The sequence below is a fragment of the Arvicola amphibius genome, chromosome X (genome assembly GCF_903992535.2).
Source record: "Arvicola amphibius chromosome X, mArvAmp1.2, whole genome shotgun sequence".
Taxonomy (NCBI): Eukaryota; Metazoa; Chordata; class Mammalia; order Rodentia; family Cricetidae; genus Arvicola; species Arvicola amphibius.
Window position 1 is genome coordinate 35,138,115 of NC_052065.1, and position 19,205 is coordinate 35,157,319.

General features: G+C 47.8%; 2 long non-coding RNA genes across 2 annotated transcripts; both read right to left on the reverse strand.

Moving 5' to 3' along the window:
* Positions 1-4,397: 4,397 nt before the first annotated feature.
* LOC119805006 lies at positions 4,398-8,193 on the reverse strand. Its single transcript, XR_005283861.1, has 4 exons — positions 8,159-8,193; positions 6,813-6,902; positions 6,422-6,579; positions 4,398-4,547 (listed from the first exon to the last, which is right to left on the reverse strand). It is a non-coding gene; the product is annotated as an uncharacterized LOC119805006 (long non-coding RNA).
* Positions 8,194-9,281: 1,088 nt separating this feature from the next.
* Positions 9,282-10,468, reverse strand: LOC119805007. The gene is made up of 3 exons (XR_005283862.1): positions 10,350-10,468; positions 9,962-10,055; positions 9,282-9,298 (listed from the first exon to the last, which is right to left on the reverse strand). It is a non-coding gene; the product is annotated as an uncharacterized LOC119805007 (long non-coding RNA).
* Between the last annotated feature and the right edge of the window lie 8,737 nt (positions 10,469-19,205).

Below are 19,205 nucleotides of genomic sequence, written 5' to 3' on the forward strand. Positions count from 1 at the left end.
TCCATCTTACACCTGTCAGAATGGCTAAAATCAAAAACACCAATGATAGCCTTTGCTGGAGAGGATGTGGAGTAAGGGGTACACTCATCCATTGCTGGTGGGAATGCACACTTGTGCAACCACTTTGGAAAGCAGTGTGGCGGTTTCTCAGGAAATTCGGGATCAACCTACCCCAGGACCCAGCAATTCCACTATTGGGAATCTACCCAAGAGATGCCCAATCATACAACAAAAGCATATGCTCATCTATGTTCATAGCAGCATTATTTGTAATAGCCAGATCCTGGAAACAACCTAGATGCCCTTCAGTGGAAGAATGGATGAAGAAACTGTGGAATATATACATGCTAGAATACTACTCAGCGGTAAAAAACAATGACATCTTGAATTTTGCAGGCAAATGGATGGAAATAGAAAACACTATTCTGAGTGAGGTAACCCAGACCCAAAAAGATGAACATGGGATGTACTCACTCATAATCGGTTTCTAGCCATAATTAAAGGACATCGAGCCTATAAATTTGGGATCCTTGAGAGGATAATAAGAAGGTGAACTCCCAAAAAAAGATATAGTAATCCTCCTGGATATTGGAAGTAGACACGATCGCCAGGCAAAATTGGGAACTTGAGGGTTGGGCGAGACTGGGCCAAGGGAAGATGGGGAGAGAAAAGTGTGAAGGGGAGAACGGGGGGAGCGCGGAGGAATGGGGTGCTTGGGATATAGGAAGGGTGGATATGGGAGCAGGGAAGCATATATCTTAATTTAAGGAGCTACCTGAGGGCTGTCAAGAGACTTGACCCTAGAGGGGTTCCCAGGTTTCCAGGGAGACGCCCCCAGTTAGTTCCTTGGGCAGCTGAGGAGAGGGAGCCTGAAAAGGCCAGTTCCTATAGCCATACTGATGAATTTCTTGCATATCACCATAGAACCTCCACCTGACGATAGATGAAGAAAATGACAGAGCCCCACATTGGAGCACCGGACTGAGCTCCCAAGGTCCTGATGAGGAGCAGAAGGAGAGAGAACATGAGAAAGAAAGTCAGGACCGTGAGGGAACCTCCAGCTGGCGACAGATGGGGAAGGTGACTGAGCCCCACATTGGAGCACTGGACTGAGCTCCCAAGGTCCTGATGAGGAGCAGAAGGAGCGAGAACATGAGGGAGAAAGTCAGGAACGAGAGGGGTGCGTTCACTCATGGAGACGGTGGGACAGAACTAATGGGAGATCACCAACTCCAGTTGGAATGGGACTGATGGATCATGCGACCAAACCCGTCTCTCTGAATGTGGCCAACAGCGGGGGCTGACTGAGAAGCGAAGGACAATGGCTCTGGGCTCTGATTCTTCTGCATGGACGGGCTCTGTGGGAGCCTTCTCAGCTTGGTCGATCACCTTCCTGGACCTGGGGGGAGTTGGGAGGACCTTGGTCTTAGCATAGAGTGGGGAACCCTGATGGCTCCTTGGCCTTGAGAGGGAGGGAGGGGAGGTATGGGTGGAGGGGAGGAGAGGGAAGGGGGAGAAGGAGGAGAGGGAAGGGGGAGGAGGAGGGGAGGGAGGGGGAGAGGAGGGAAGGAGATGGAAATTTTTAAATATAAAAAAAATAAACCATGAGGAAAAAAATGGGAATATGGGGGTGGGGTGGGATGGGGGGATGGGGGGGATAGGGGGATGGGGAGAGAAAAGTGTGAAGTGGGAGGATGGGAAGAGCTTGGGGGAATAGGATGGTTGGGATATAGGAAGGGTGGATATGGGAACAAGGAATTATATATCTTAGTTAAGGGAGCCATTCTAGGGTTGGCAGAGACTTGACTCTAGAGGGGTTCCCGGTGTCCAGGAAGACGCCCCCAGCTAGTTCCTTGGGCAGCTGAGGAGAGGGTGCCAGAAAGGTCCAGATCCTATTGTCATACTCATGAATATCTTGCATATCACCATAGAACCTTCACCTGGCATTGGATGGAGAAAATGACAGAGCCCCACATAGGAGCACCAGACTGAGCTCTCAAGGTCCTGATGAGGAGCAAAAGGAGGGAGATCATGAGCAAGGAAGCCAGGACCGCTAGGAGTGCTTTTACCCATTGAGACAGTGGGACAGATATAACGGGAGACCACCAAGTCCAGTCGGAATGGGACTGATGGAACAGGGGACCAAACCGGACTCTCTGAATGTGGCTGACGGTGGAAGAGGACTGTGAAACCAAGGACAATGGCAATGAACATGAACTCTACAGCATGGACGGGCTCACTGAGAGCCTTGTCAGTTTGGTTGCTCACCTTCCTGGACTTAGGGGGAGCTGGGAGGACCTTGGACTAAACATAGTGAAGGGAACCCTGATGGTTCTTTGTCTTTGGAGAGGGGTGGAGTGGGGGTATGGGTGGAAGGGAGTGGAGGGAAGGGGGAGGAGAAGGGAAGGAGATGGAAATATTGAATAAAAAAATGAGAAAAAAATAAATAAATAAATAAAAGATATCTAGATTGTAGGGCTAGCAAGAAAACTGGCATGAGAAATCCCAGGAATGTACAAGGATGAACCCAGCTAAGACCCTAAGCAATTATGGAGATAGTGACTGAACTGGCCATGCCTTGTAATTGAACTGATGACTCTCTTAAAAGTTATCTTATTACCTTCATCCAGCAACTGATGGGAACAGATGTCGAGGTCCACAGCCAAGCACTGGGCTGAGCTTCCAAAGTCTGGTTGAAGAGAGGGAGGAAGATAATAATGAAAAGGAGGGCAAGACCATTTATGTGGATACCCAATAAAACAGCTTACCCAAGCTAACAGGAGTTTCCTGCCTCTAGACCAACAGCAGGGGTACCAGCACAGGACTAAACTAGGCCCTCTGAATGTGGGTCACAGTTGTATGATTGGTGCAGACTGTGGTGCCACTGGCAGTGGGACCAGAATTTATACCTACTGCTTCTACTGCCTTTTTGGAACCCATTGTCTTTGGAGGGATACCTTGCTCAGCCTAGATATAGTGGTGAGGTCCTCAGTCCTGCCTCAAAGTGATGTGCTATAGTTTGTTGACTTCCCACGGGAAACCTGCCTTACCCTCTCTGAGTTGTGAATGAGGTGTTGGATGAAGAGAAGGTCATGGGTGCCAGAGGAGTAGAGGGAGTGGTAACTGAGACTGGTATATAAAATGAGAGAAGATTGTATTAAAATACATAAATATTTGTTTAAAATGACATCGTGAAATTTATAGATAGATGTTAATTTATAGATCTAATTTATAGGCAAATAGAAAAAAAGTCTTGCTCAGTGTGAGACAACCCAGACCCCGAGAGAGCAGTGAACTTCAATTAATAAAATGCCCTGATAAGATCTGTCTTTAAGCAAAATTGTAAGGAATTTTCTTATTTATTGATTGATGGGAGACATCCCTGCACATTGTGAGTGGTGGCTGGTGGTCTTTGGTTCTGTATAGTAAAGCAGGCCGAGCAATTTATGAGGAGCTAGCCAGTAAGCAGGCACCCATATCTATGGCCTCTGCATCAGTTCCTGGCTGTTTCTTCCCTGTATAGATGGAGGCTGCTTGTTCATTTTCCCAGCTGCCCAGACCCGAAATAATCACTCAGAAACTATATTAATTAGATCACTGCTTGGCCAATCACTTAAGCATATTGCTACCTAGCTCATATATGTTCATTATCCCATTTCTATTAATCTATGCATTGCCACGTGGGTGCCTCCTCTGGTGGCTACATGGGATCTCTTTGACTCTGCCTAGTCTCTCTTTCTCTACCTGCTTGGAATTCCTTCCGTGCTCTATTCTGCACTCCAGGTGGCCCAAAGCAACTTCCTCTTTTTTTAACCAGTGTTAATCACAGCATATGGAGGGGAATCCCACATCATCTCCCACTTTCTGTCTAAATAAAAGGAAACTTAAAATTTGACATAGCAAGATTACATACAACAAAACAGTTGTCAAGGAAGAATTACAGTTACATTATTTATATCTACTTTATCTTTTATCATAACTAAGAAAAACTATAACTATAAATATCTATTCTTCATCTTCTTCAAAGACTCCAGAAGGTTATAATATTACCTAAATAAACAGGAAATACAGTGTAATCAACTTCCAAAACTCTAGATTTGACAGAGACATCTTGCTGCCTGGACAGTCACCCAAAATTCTTTTTATTATTATTATTTTTTTTTTATTAAAATTTCCACCTCCTCCCCGCCTCCCATTCCCCCCACCCACTCCCGTCCCTGCCCTCTCCAGTCCAAAGAAGCAGTAAGGGTTCCATGGTCCTCCCCTCTCCATCCAGGTCTAGGAAGGTGAGCATCCAAACAGACTAGGACCTCCCAAAGCCAGTACATGCAGTAGCATCAAAACCCAGTGCCATTGTCCTTGGCTTCTCAGCAGCCCTCATTGTCCGCCATGTTCAAGGAGTCCGGTTTTATCCCATGCTTTTTCAGTCTCAGTACAGCTGGCCTTGGTGAGCTCCCATTAGATCAGCCCCAGCATCTCAAAGTTCTTCTGTGACATTTTAGCATCCATCTTTAGCCTACAGTCCCATCGTATCAGGCAGACTTTTTCTGAAACAGGAAATTTCAAAGACAGTTCTGCCTGTATTGACAGTTTGTCAGTCACTTTCTCCTATGTCTTGCAGATTATCTACCAAACTCTTTCATAAAGCAGGAAGGCTTAAGGACTGTCTCACCTTCTTTAGGCAACTTCAGCAGTCATTTTTCTGTGGGCCTTGCATATCCAGCTCATACAACATACCAGTAAGCAGTCCAGGCAAGAGTAGTTTATTGCCCAAATGGCTAAGAAGACCCATAAGAGCTTATTCAATGCCCATCTTTCTCTTGAAGTAGATTGGTGCTTCCAGGAGCAGATGTGTTTAGTTGTCATGAAAAGTCATAAGTTCTTACAATATTTTATATGACATATTCTAAAGGTCTTTGAAAGGCATCTAACTAATATATATATATATAATATATATATATATAATATACATTATATATATATTATATATATATATTTTATACATATACAACCTAACTAACATGACAAGCTTGACCAGTATAGATGATTATTTGTTAACCTATATTTATTAATTATACATTACATTTTTCAATAAGCTTCACAAACACAATACCTTAATGAAGATCAAAAATATACATAGAGAAAGAAGTCCCAGTGGCAGGAACACTCCCTGCTGGCTCTCCGGGCCCTTCAGCCCTGAAGCAGGCTGTTTCGGGGGTCCACGGGGATGACCCCAGCTAGGACCCTGTGCAGTGAAGGAGAGGGTGCCTGAACTGGCCTTTTCCCGTAGTCAGACTGATGACTATCTTGAATATCATCATAGAACCTCTGTCCAGCGATAGATGGAGATAGAGACAGAGACCCACATCAGAGTACTGAGCTGAGCTCCCAAGGTCCAGTTGAAGAGCAGAAGGAGGGAGAATATGAGGAAGAAAGTCAGGACCCGCGAGGGGTTGGTCCACCCACTGAGGACAGTGTACCTGATCTAATGGGAGCTCACCAAGGCCAGCTGGACTGGGACTAAATGAGCATGGAATCAAACTGGACCCTCTGAATGTGGCTGACAATTGGGGCAGACTGAGAAGCCAATGATAATGGCACTGGGATCTGTCTCCACTGCATGTACTGGCTTTTTGGGATCCTATTCTCTTTGGATGCATACCTTCCTAAGCCCTAGATGTAGTGGGGAGAGCCTTGGACTTCCCACAGGGCAGGGTACCTTGCCCTCTCGTAGGATTGGAGGGGGAGAGGGAGAGGGAGGGGGAGTGGGAGCGAGAACAGGGAAGTGGGAGGAGGGGAGGAAGTGGGAATTTGATTGGTATTATTTATAAAGTATTAAAAAATGAAAAACATGTCGAAGAAGATGTGGGTGAGTTTTGCAGTGCTTCAGGTTGTGCAGCATCATCTTCCTGTAGGGTGGGTGGGCAGAGGTCTTGGAGAAGGGAGGGTGGAGCCAAGAGGTCACAAGGAAGGAGAGTGGGGCCATGGAGTCATGGAAGAGGGAGGGTGGGTCCTGGGAGTCATGGAAGTGGGAGGGTGGGGGCCGCGGAGTCACAGGAGAATGAAGGGGACCACAGGGTGAAGGGAGGGGGAGAGGGTGCAGCAGAGCTCATAGGGGACATGACCAGGATTCACAGAAAGACTAAATTAGCCCTGTGGGACTTGTGGCCACACAGGATGGATACGAGCCTCGTAGAGGGATCAGTTTTACATGGGAAAGCCACCCTCTCATGTCCTGGTCGCCCAGTACCAGAGACACAGGAGGGGTGAACACATGTGACAGGGGTCACAGCCTCAGGGAATGACACTCAGCCACTCGTGTGGCACTCATCTGAGATGACACAGACACAGGAGACGAGACCAAGAATGACAGGGGTGATGCCCACAGAACACAGCACCCAGCCACATGCATCACACTCACCCAGGATCCATGGCTTCACCAGGTCCAGCATCTGGCACATGCAGTCCAGGAAGGGAAGCAACTCAATGGCCCAGGCGTCCAGGTGCTACATCTGTTCCTTGTAGAAACACTCAAGCTCGTACATGTCCATGTCCATGCAGCTGACACAATACTCGACGCTGGGGGGGAGAGGGATGTTAGCCTGGACACAGACACGGGACAGGGCAACACAGACAGGACACACACCAGACACGGTTTATAGATGTGGAACATGGTTCACATATACACGGATATTCGGGCCCACAGGCACAGGACTTGCAGGGACCCACAATGGGGCATAAGGTGACACACTCTTGTACCGTGCACAAGTCACATGGGGCACGGAGGAGGAACCCGCACGGGGCACACCCACCTGGTTGATGTCTTATTGTCCCCCTCGGAGAGCAGAAGCCACACGAAGTCTGTTTAGCTGATCTTCCCTTCCTTCTGCACCTTCAGGCCTCTGTGAGGAGAGGGGACAGGCGCCTCACATGGGGGCGGGGTCACCGGCGGTGGAGCGGCCACGCTTATCTCTGGGTGGCATCACTGTCCACAGCAGCCATGCCCCAACCAGTGACATCACCACGAGTCGAGGGGCCTGCCCACCCATCCCCAAGTGGCATCAATTCAGTGGTCATGCTGCACACCCATGGATGTCACAACCTTGTTCACGTGACTGAGACCACGAGCAGTGAAGCATACACCTAAGGACCCTCCCACTGATGATTGACAGAGCCTAGCTCCATCCCGCTGTCGGACTCAGCCACGCCCCTGCAATGTAGGCCTTGCCCCAATCGAATGCCCCACCCCCCACCCTAGACCCTCTGTAGGACCCACCCCTCACACACAGCTGACTGTGGTCAGAGGCATGTCAGGTCCTGCATGGCCACCTGCTGGTCCTACCCTCAAACTCAAGTCCCTCCCACCCAGGCCCAGCCCACACCCAGGCTCCTCCTGTCTTCCTCCTCACTGTGGTTGGGTATGGTACCCAGGTCCTGCTCATCCACCTGCAGGCTATGCCCCATTCGAAGTCCCCTCCCACCCCTTAAACCCCTGACTGTGATCAGCTTGTAACCCAGGTCCCGTTAATCCACCTGAAGGCCACACCCCCATCCGAAGCTCCTCCCACCAAGGCCCCGCCCACACAGAGGCCCTACCTGCTTTCCCCCTCACCATAGTTGGCATGGTTCCCAGAACCGGCTCCACCTGCAGGCTCCACCACATTCAAAGTCTACCACCACCCAGACCCCGCCCACACCTACAGAAAGCTGCTCCTCCACAGCTCGGCACACATGATCCAGCCTGACCACGACGGGGTCATGGTAGAAAATCCTCTGAATGACCTCAGGGTTGGGGTCAGCGTGGGGTCAGGGCATCATCGTGGGATCAACATTGGGTCAAGAGTGTTTGGCTAGGTGAGCAGGTTAAAGATTGGCTAATTTGAATGATTTCAGTGGGTGAATCCAGACTTACCTAGAACTGGCCCTGGGGAGACTAGGGGCTAGGGAAATACCAATGAAGGGAGTGGAGATGGAAGGTAGTTGGCTTTTGCAGTTTTTTTTGCATGGGAAAGGCACTAATCCAAGGAGAATTTACTATCTCTAGGTCCTGGGCAGGGCATTGTCTCCAGGATCAGCAAAGGCATAGGAGATCACACCATCAGAATCACACAGATAAAAAAAATCCCGATTAAAATGGGCTTCTGTTAAATATTACCACCTTAATTTGTTTTCCTTATGGATGTCTGATTCAATTCTTTGCAGGCAAATGGATAGATCTAGAAAACATGTTTCTGAGTGAGGTAACCCAGAAACAGAAAGACAATTATCACATGTACTCACTCATAAGTGGTTTTTAAAGGTAAAACAAAGAAAAACCACACTACAAATCACATCCCCAGAAAACCTAGATAACAATGAGAACCCTAAGAGTGAGCATACATAGATCTAATCACATTGCAAGGAGAAAAAGACAAGATCTCCTGACTAATTGGGAGCATGGGACTTTGGGAGAGGGCTGAGGGGACCGGAGATGCAGGGAGCAGAGCAGAGAAAAATGTAGAGCTCAGTAAAAATCAATAACAGTAAGAAAATGTAAAAAAAAAAAAAATGAGTAACGGCACTGAAATCTCAAGACAGGAGTACTTTAAAATGGCCTTTGTTATCTAGAGCTGGGGATGGAATCCGTGCTCTCAGACCTGCCAAGCAGGCTTCACTGCTGAGCCACACCAGCAGCCTAGCAACAGACTTTTAAAGGTCAACCATCAGTGTGGAGTTTGCTGCCTCCATTCGTGAATTCCGTAACCCCAGAAGTTCTTTCCCAGTTGAGGCTCCTCTTATGACCACCTGTATGCTGCTGGACCCAGCCTTGAGTCAAAAGCCCTGACATCACAGGTTTTGTTTATCCTCACTTATTTCCTGGCTGCTTAGACGGAAATGGAAAGAATCTGAGGGGAGGGGAAGGAACACAATGGAGCCCATGAGGTGCTTTATCCTGACCAAGCAGATGACTTTGTACTTTCAGGTCAGCAATAGACTCATTGTCTTTTCCTGGAAAGGATTCCTTCCTGTTGGTAATTAAATATCTGTTTGTCAGGGAGTTGGGCTATGCTGTCATACATAGCTGTAATTCTTGTTTAATGTATTTTTTCTTATTTACTTTGTAGTATCAAATAATCCAATTAAAAACTGGGGTACATTGGAATGGGACTGATGGAACATGAGACCAAACCAGACTCCTGAATGTGGCCAGCGGTGGAGGCTGACTGAGGAAGCCAAGGACAAAGGCGCTGGGCTTTGATTCTTCTGCATGGACGGGCTCTGTGGGAGCCTTCTCAGCTTATTGATCACCTTCCTGGACCTAGGGGGAGTTGGGAGGACCTTGGTCTTAACATAGAGTAGGGAACCCCGATGGCTCCTTGGCCTGGAGAGGGAGGGAGGGAGGTATGGGGGGGAGGGGAAGGGGAAGGGAGGGAAGGGGTAGGAGGCGGGGAAGAGATGGAAATTTTAATTTAAAAAATAACCATATAAAAAATAAAAACTGGGGTACAGATCAAAAAGAGAATTCTCAGCAGAAGAGTCTCAAATGGCTGAAAGACACTTAAGGAAATGTTCAGATGCTTAACCATCAGGGAACTTGCAATCAACTGACTCTGAGATACCATATTACACCTGTCAGAATGGCTAAGATCAAAAGCAATGATAGCTTCTGCTGGAGAGGATGCTAGGATGTGGTATAAGGGGGACCACTCCTGCATTTCTGGTGGGAATGCAAACTTTAACAGTCACTTAGAAACCAGGATGGGTGGTTTCTCAAAGTCGGGAAATCAACCTACTTCAAGACCCAGCAATACCACTCTTGGGCATATAACCAAGCCACCCACTGGTGTCCTGGTCACCCAGGACCACACAGACAGACGGGAGGGGTGACCACATGTGATAAAAGTCACAGCTTCAGACACGGGAGAAGAGACCATGAATGACAGGGCCATGCCCATGGAGCACAGCACGTAGCCACGCTCACCTGGGATCCATGGCTTCACCAGGTCCATCATCTGGCACATGCAGTCCAGGAAGGGAAGATGCTCAATGACCCGGGTGTCCAGGCACTGCATCTGCTTTTTGTAGAAATACTCAAGATCGTAAATGGAGAGCATACTATAGCCGTCAATGTCCATGCTGCAGAAACTATACTCGATGCTGTGTGTGTGGGGGGGTGTCAGCCTGGTCACAGACACAGGACATGGCAACACAAACAGGGCAGACACAGACAGGGTTTATAGACATGGAACAGGGTTCACGTACACATGGATTTTGGGCCCACAGGCACAGCACAGGACTTGTAGGTGACACACATGTACCATGCACAAGTCACAGGGGCCTCGGAGGAACCCGCACGGGGACACGCCTACCTGGCCGGTGTCTTTTTGTCCCCCTAGGAGAGCAGAAACCACACGAAGTCCATGTAGCTGATCTTCCCGACCTTCGGCACCTTTGGGCCTCTGTGAGGAGAGGGGACAGGGGTCTCATGTTGGGACAGGGTCACTGCAGGTGGAGTGGCCATGCTTACCTCTGGTGGCATCACTGTTCACAGCAGCCACGACCAACCAGTGACATCACTGCGAACCGAGGGACCATGCCCACCCACAGGGACAATTCAGTGGCCAGGCCCCATACCCATGGATGTCAACAACTTTGTTCATGTGACTGAGACCACGAGTAGTGATGCCCACACCCAGGGATGAGCCCACTGCCATGCCAACATGCACCCTGTCACAATGCCAAAGAGGACCCTGTCAATCATCCAGGAGGATATGCCTGCAAAATAAGAACAGGCATGGTGGGAGGGGTAAAGGCTGATGATTATGGAGCCTGGCTGCCGCCCCACTGTCAGACTCAGCCCGCCCCTGCAATACAGGCCTTGTCCCAATCAAATGCACCCACCCCCACCCTAGACCCTCTGTAGGACCCCGCCCCCTCACACAAAGCTGACCATGGTCAGAGGCACATCAGGTCCTGCATGCCCGCCTGCTGGTCCCACCTCAAACTCTAGCCCCTCCCACCAGGCCCTGCCACACCCAGACCCGGCCCTGTCTATCTCCGACCCTCACTGTGGTTGGCTTGGTTCCCAGGTCCTGCTTGTAAACCTGCAAGTCCCGCCCCCATCCGAAGTCCTCTCACCCCTTAATCTCTGACTGTGGTCAGCATGGTACCCCAGGTCTTCCTCATCCACCTGCGGGACAGGCCACATCAGAAGCAACTCCCACACAGGCCCCACCCACATCCGGCCTTGCCTGTCTTACACCCTCACTGTGGGTTGGCATGGTGCCCAGGTCCTGCTATTCCAACTGCAGGCTCCACTGCATCCAAAGTCTCTCCCACCAAGCCCCACCCACACCCCAGGCCCCGCCTGTTTCCTCATCCCCCCCCCCCCACACACACTGTGGTCAGTATGGGGACCTGGTCCAGAAGGGCGGACAAACGAAACGGAAGAGCAGACACATGGATGGGAAAAGAGGACACACGTACCGGAAGAGCAGACTCACTGAAGGGGAGGGGGGGCGGACCCACGGACGGGGAGGGCGGACAGAGGGGCGGACCGGATGAGCTGAAGCACGGACCGGGGGGCAGACAGGAACGCGAAACGGAAAGCGGACACACGGAAGGGGAATGCACACTGACCAGAAGGGCGGACACACGGAAAGGGGAGAGCGGACACACGGACCGGAAGACCCTACACACGGACGGGGAGGGAAGGCGAAAACGCTGACCGGAGGGCGGAGACACGGACCGAATGACGGGCGGTCTGGGAGGCACGAACCGAATCGCAGACACGCCCGCTGCTCAGCGCTTCTTCAAGACGGGCGCGACCAGGGCGAGGGACGCGCGTCATTCACAGCGGGGCAGGGAAAACGGAATGATGCTGTCATCACGGGCGCGCTGGCTCAGAATATGGCGGAACTCGGGGGCGGGGTGGAGTGACGCCCTCACTACTCCCGTTGCTCAGCGTCATCAGAGCAGCACTTGCAACATTGCGTGGGCGTCATCGGAACGCGCCAACCGTCTCCATGGCGACGGTCCGACCTTGCGATCTCGCCCTCTGTGAGTGGAAGCTTCAAACCAGGCCCGCTGGACGGCCAGGAGATTCGCCTTATCATGACTGTGGCAGACAGCCAACAAGGGGCGGTGCGCATGGCCGAGGGCGTTTGCGTCACGCCGCCCAGAGAGGCCATTCCCTACACATCACCCACCGCGGGGATTGTCCTTACACTCCAGGCGTCATTACCGGGAGACTGTCTTTACACTTAGGTGTCATCACAGGCGGAGTCCTCCTTACACACCATGCGTCATCACCACCATCTTACAACCCATGCATCACACCGCGGGCCGTCTTTACACCCGTGCTTCATCACGTGGCTCTGTACTCCATCACCTCCGCGGGTTGCCTTCATAAAGGTCTAGAGAGTAAAATAAGCCATAGACGACGAGATTCTTTTTCCCTCCCTGGGTGATCAGTTTGCCTCTCAGAGGAAACCTGGCTGCTAACAGCTTCTGGAAAAATCCACAATAGGGTGCCTACAAGCATACATAGCAATGTATAGACTGTATCACCCAGTCTTTTTTATAGAGAAGAAGATGCCTTTAGTGTCAACGCTGCACTTTCTTCCCGTATTTAACATTATGTCTCTGAACAATTTCCCTATGCAAACACACAGCTTTCCTTCTCCACGAGGGTCTCCACAGGACTTATTGTAAAGACATAGGCCTCCCACAGTACATACTGATCCAGACATTTTCTTTTTTTTTGTTTTCTTTTATTACTTTAAAGAAATACCAATCCAATTCCACACTCCCTGCCCCTCCTCCCATTCCCTCCACGCACCCTCCCCCTACCCCCTCCAATCCTCAGAGAGGGTAGGCACTTTGCTTTGTGCAAGGGATAAGGCCCTCCTCACTACACCTACGTTGAGCAAGGTATACATCCAAAAGAAAATAGGATCCCAAAAAGCCATAACATGAAGTAGAGAAAAAACCCCAGTGTCATTGTTCATTGGCCTCTTCAGTCAGCCTCAACTGTACAACCACATTCAGAGGGACTATTTGGTCCTATGTTTGTTCCTTCCCAGTCCACGTGGAGTTGGTGAGCTCCCATTAGCTCAGGCAAACTGTCTCAGTGGGTGAATCCATCATGGTCTTCACCTCTTTGCTCATACTCTCTCACTCCTTCCCCAATTCTTCCCTCTCTCTCTTCTCACTGTCCCTCTTGGTGTGCACACGTGTCTTTTGTCTCTTCACTGTCTCTCTGTCTCTCTCTGTCTCTCTCTCTGTCTCTGTCTCTCTCTCTCTCTCTCTCCCCTTTAATAAGCTTTATGCCTATTTTCTGTGTCTGTGCATTAACCCGCCGCCGCTGCGCCTGCCTTTAACCTGTTGCCACTTGGCTGCCTGCTCGCTCCACGTGGTAGAACTGGGATGGGCCACCGCCAGCTACCGTCCCGGCCACCGCCTTGGTCACATGTGTTCCGCGAGTCTCCTTGCAGCTACACCAGCCCGCTGGGCTGGCAGCTGCATCAGCTAACAGTTTTTAAGAACAAAACTGATGAGGGTCTCTGCCTCTGTTTCCATCTGTTGTTGGACAAAGTTTCTATGGTGATATTTAAGGTAATCATCACTCTGACTACAGGGCAAGGCCAGTTCAGACACCCTCTCCTCTATTGCTTAGGGTCTTAGCTGGGGTCATCCCTGTGGGCTCTTGGGCATTTTTCTAGAGCCAGGTTTCTTGCTAACTCCATAATGGCTTCCTCAATCAAGATATCTCTTTCCTTGCTCTCATATATGTCCTTCCTCCTATCCCATTGCTTTCAAGTTCTCCTCAACCCCCCTTTTCCCCTTCCTTCTACCCCGTACACCCCGGCTTCCAAATTTTTGTCTGATCCCAATTTCCAGGTTGGTCTATATGTGATCTCATGGGATGAGGACTACACCTCCAGAAGGATCAGTTTTCACCCCGCCGGACTGGAAGACTAAATTTCCCAGGAACACAACAACAGACAACCACGCCTACGCGGATTCCTATATATACCAGTATTAAATCCATCTCTTTCCCTTTTCCTCCATCCCTCCACCCGTCCCTCCCGCACTGTGGAACACTCCCTTCCCTTAATAAACAACCCTCCCACACACGTGGTCGCGTCCTGGGCCTCTTCCTCGGACTCCGCGATACACACCACAGGGAAAAGAACAGCATTGGGGGGGGGGGGGCCACTCACCTAGTGAGCCGGGAAGCCAGTGGTGAGAGTGGAAAAGCAACCTGGTTCCCGGGTTTCGGCACCAATTTTCTTCTTAAAGATAGTAGCTGGGCAGCTGCGCGGAGACTCGCGGAAACACGTGCGTCCAGAGCGGCAAAGTGAACAGGCGGTGCAGCGGTGGGGTTAACGGCACAGACACAGAAAAATAGACATAAAGCTTTATTAAAGGAGGGGGGGGGCATGTGCACACGCAAAATGGGGGCAGTGAGAAGAGAGAGAGGGAAAAGATTCAGATGACTCCAAGAGACCAGAGGTCGTTGGGAGGGGGGCGGTGGAAAGGGGCGGGGACCAAAAGAATAACACTATATATGTTTTTCTTGGGTTCACCGTATTACTATGGTTCTCTAGGATCATGAACTATAGGCTTGTTGCCCTTTGTTTATGACTGGTATCCACTTATGAGTGAGTAGATACCATGTTTGTTTTGGGGAGTCAGGGTAACCTCACTTGGGATAATATTTTCTATACCAATCCATTTACATACAAACTTCAAGATGTCACTGGGGTTTTTTTTCCCACTGAATAGGACTTTCTTTATTCATTCTTCAGTTGTTTTCCAGGTTCTGGCTATTACAAATAATGCTGCTTTTAGCATAGTTTGAACAAATGCTCTTGTAGTATGATTGAGCATCTTTTGAGTTTATTCCCGAGTGTGGAATTGCTGGATCCTGAGGTAGGTTGATTCCCAGTTTTCTGAGAAACCGTCACACTGATTTCCAAAGTGGTTGTACAAGTTTGCATTCCCACGTGCAATGGATGAGTGTTCCCCTTACTCCCACATCCTCTCCAGCAAAGGCTATCATTGGTGTTTTTGATCTTAGCCATTTTGACAGGTGTAAGATGGTATCTCAAGTTGTTTTGATTTGCATTTCCCTGATAGCTAAGGAAGAAGAAAATGTCATTAATATCTTTGTGCCATTTGATCTTCTGTTGAGAATTCTTCTTTTCAGTTCAGTAAAACCATTTTTTAATTGGGTTATTTTTAGAATTTTAATGTTCTAAATTCTTGAGTTTTTAAACATACTATTTGGAGATCAGTCCTTTGTCTGATGTGGGGTTAGTGAAGATTTTTTCCATTCAGTAGGCTGCCCTTGTTTGTCTAATTGACTTGTGTTGTACCGGCGGTCGGAGTTACCGGCGGTCGGAGAAGTTTGGAAATAACCAAAATAGTCCTTTTAATAAATCAGTTTTAATAAAAGGAGAAAATAAGGGAACTTACAGAACCAAGGTCCAGCGAAGTAGAAGGTAACGCGGGGGAACAAGAGCAGGGCTACCTCCGGGCCCCGGTCCTTTTTTAAGGGTACCCTACTCCCCTGGGGCAGCCACGCCCCTGAATGCAGGGATTGGGCCAGCTGCCCCAACAACTGTGTCCTTTGCTTTACAGAAGCTTCTCAGTTTTGGGAGGTCCCAATTTATTTTATTGATGCCTATTGTCTGTGCTACTGGGGTTATATATCGTAAGTGGTGTCCTGTTGCCCATGTATTGCAGGCTACTTCCCACTTTCTCCAGGTTCAGTGTGGTCAGATTTATATTGAGGGTCTTTAATCCATTTGGACTTGAAGTTTTGTGCATGGTGACAGATAGGGATCCAGTTTCATTCTTCTACAGGTTGACATCCACCTATTCCAGCACCATTTGCTGAGATGCTTTCTTTTTTCCATGGTATCCTCTTCTTCTTTGTCAAAAATCAGGTGTCATAGGTGTGTGAATTAATATCCGGGTCTTCAATTTGATTCCATTGGCCAACGTCTCCATTTTTATGCCAATACCAAGCTGTTTTTATTACTGTAGCTCTGCAATAGAGCTTGATATCAGGGATGATAATATCTCTGGCAGTTTTCTTTATTGTACAGAATTGTTTTGGCTATCCTGGGTTTCTTGGTTTTTCCACATGAAGTTGGTTATTGTTCTCCTCAAGGTCTGTGATGAATTGTGTTGGGCTTTTGAGTGGGGATTGCATTGAATCTACAGATTGCTTTTCGAAAATTGCCATTTTTACTATGTTGATCCTTCCTATGCAAGAGCATGGGAAATCTTCATTTTCTGGTATCTTCTTCATTTCTTTTTCAAAGACTTAAAGTTCTTGTCAAATAGGTCTTTCACATCCTTTTTTAGTGTTACCCACAAATATTTTATGTGATTTGTGGCTGTTGTGAATGTGATGTTTCTCTGATTTCCCTCTCAGGCTTCTTCAGCTCTTTCTGTGCACTATAGGTTGGGCTAAACTGATATTTTTATTTGAGTTGAATCTTTGTCTTGCCAAATCACTCGTAGCTATTTATTAGCTGTAGGAGCTCTCGCAGTAGAGTTTTTGAAGTCATTTATTTAGCACTATCATAAGCATCTGTAAGTAACGAAAAGTTAAATCCTTCCTTCAAAATTAGAATATCTTGATATTAGTGGAATCGGGCTTTGAGTTTCTCTCCATGGAATTTGATGTTAGCTGTTGGCTTGCTGTATATTGCTTTTGTCATATTTAGATATGTTCCTTGTTTAGTGTTTTTTTCTCATGGTTTATTTTTTTTTATATTTAAAAATTTCCATCTCCTTCCCTCCTCCTCCCCCCCTCCCTCCGCTCCTTCTCCCCCTTCCCTCCCCATCCTTCTCCCCTTCCCTCCCCTTCCCCTCCACCCATACCTCCCCTCCCTCCCTCTCAAGGCCAAGGAGCCATCAGGGTTCCCACTCTATGCTAAGTCACAAGGTCCTCCCAACTCCCCCCAGGTCCAGGAAGGTGATCGACCAAGCTGAGAAGGCTCCCACAGAGGCCCGTCCATGCAGAAGAATCAAAGCCCAGAGCCGTTGTCCTTTGCTTCTCAGTCAGCCCCCGCTGTTGGCCACATTCAGAGAGACGGGTTTGGTCGCATGATCCATCAGTCCCATTCCAACTGGAGTTGGTGATCTCCCATTAGTTCTGTCCCCACCGTCTCCATGGTGAACGCACCCCTCTCGTTCCTGACTTTCTCCCTCATGTTCTCGCTCCTTCTGCTCCTCATCAGGACCTTGGGAGCTCAGTCCAGTGCTCCAATGTGGGGCTCAGTCACCTTCCCCATCTGTCGCCAGCTGGAGGTTCCCTCACGGGTCCTGACTTTCTTTCTCATGTTCTCCTCCCTCCTTCTACTCCTCATCAGGACCTTGGGAGCTCAGTCCGGTGCTCCATGTGGGGCTCTGTCATTTTCTTCATCTTTTCCCTCCTAAGGACCTGCATTTGAAAGGCTTAGCAAATAAAACAGTCTAACTGTTCTAAACACAGAACACAGGCCATTCTAGCCACTGTTCTACGGTTCAAAGCCCAAACTTTGAAATAGAAATACAACTAATGTTTGCCCAGGAAAAAAGCACCCTGAAAAGTTACAGCCCTTTCCATGAAAATCAATACAAACGTATCTTCCTCTTCAGATCTATATTGTTTCTTCTTCCTGCCTGAAAATAACCACTTTTCCTGATTTATTCCAACCCCAAAAATCTCTGGTGTCAGTTGTTTTTTTGTGAAGTGTGACATTTTGGTATCCCTTGGTACCCACCTGACATGATTCTATCCCATCTGAGCGGTAGCAATTAATGAAAACTTTTCTGAACAAGGTACAATGGAAAACTCACCATTTGTGGGATATGATTCAGGCCTTTAATATTTTTATTCAGAGTTTTAATTCTGGATGTGTAACAACCTCTTGATAAACTCTTCCACACACTGTATTTGAGTGAGATGAGGTAACCATGACTTGGAATAAGAGTGTCAATATGCTAAGTGTTTGATCATGAATTTGATCAAAGCCTCATTTGGAAAATCAATTGACACCTATTCTGCCATTGAAGAATTTACAGTATCTTATACCTGAGACTAAAATTACAAAGGAAAACACTACATTTCAGTGACTCCTTGCTTCTTTGCACTTTTATATGAGCAATAAGAATCTCATTGGCGGGGGCTGGAGAGATGGCTCAGGGGGTTACGAGCATTGCCTGCTCTTCAAAGGTCCTGAGTTCAATTCCCAGCAACCACATGGTGGCTCACAACCATCTGTAATGAGGTCTGGTGCCCTCTTCTGGCTTGCAGACATACAAATAGACAGAATGTTGTATACATAATAAATAAATAAATAAATAAATAGAATTCCCATTGGCTTGATCATAATGTATTAATTTTTTGGAGTGTTCTTAGATTCGGTTTGCCAGTATTTCATTGCAGAATTTTGCATCGATGTTCATGAGTGAGATTGGTAATTCCTCTTATCTTTCGGTTCAGTGTTTGTGTGGTTTTGGTATCCAATATGATCAAGTAGGCTTCATCCCAGAGATGCAGGGCTGGTTCAACATATGAAAATCTATCAATGTAATCCATCATATAAATAAACTGAAGGAAAAAAAAACATGTGATCATTTCATTAGATGCTGAAAAAGCATTTGACAAAATTCAACACCCCTTTATGATAAAGGTCTTAGAGAGATTAGGGATACAAGGTTTATTCCTAAATATAATAAAAACAATATACATCAAGACAACAGCTAACATTAAATTAATGGAGAGAAACTCTAAGCCATCCCACTAAAATCAGGAACAAGACAAGGCTGTACACTCTCTCTATACCTCTTCAATATAGAGCTTGAAATTCTAGCAATAGCAATAAGACAGCATAAGGAGATCAAGGGGATTTGAATTGGAACGGAAGAAGTCAACCTTTTGTTATTTGCAGATGATATGATAGTGTACATAAGCGACCCCAAAAAACTCTACCAAGGAACTCCTAAAGCTGATAAACACCTTTAGTTAATGTGGCAGAATACAAGATCAACTCCAAAATATCAGTTGCCCCCTCTATACACAAAGAAAGAAGCAGAGAGGGAATATCAGAGAAGAAACAACACCTTCACAAAAGATACAAATAGCATAAAGTATCTTGGGTAACTCTAACCAAGGACGTGAAGAATTCTATTTGACAAGAATTTAAGTCTTTTGAAGAAAG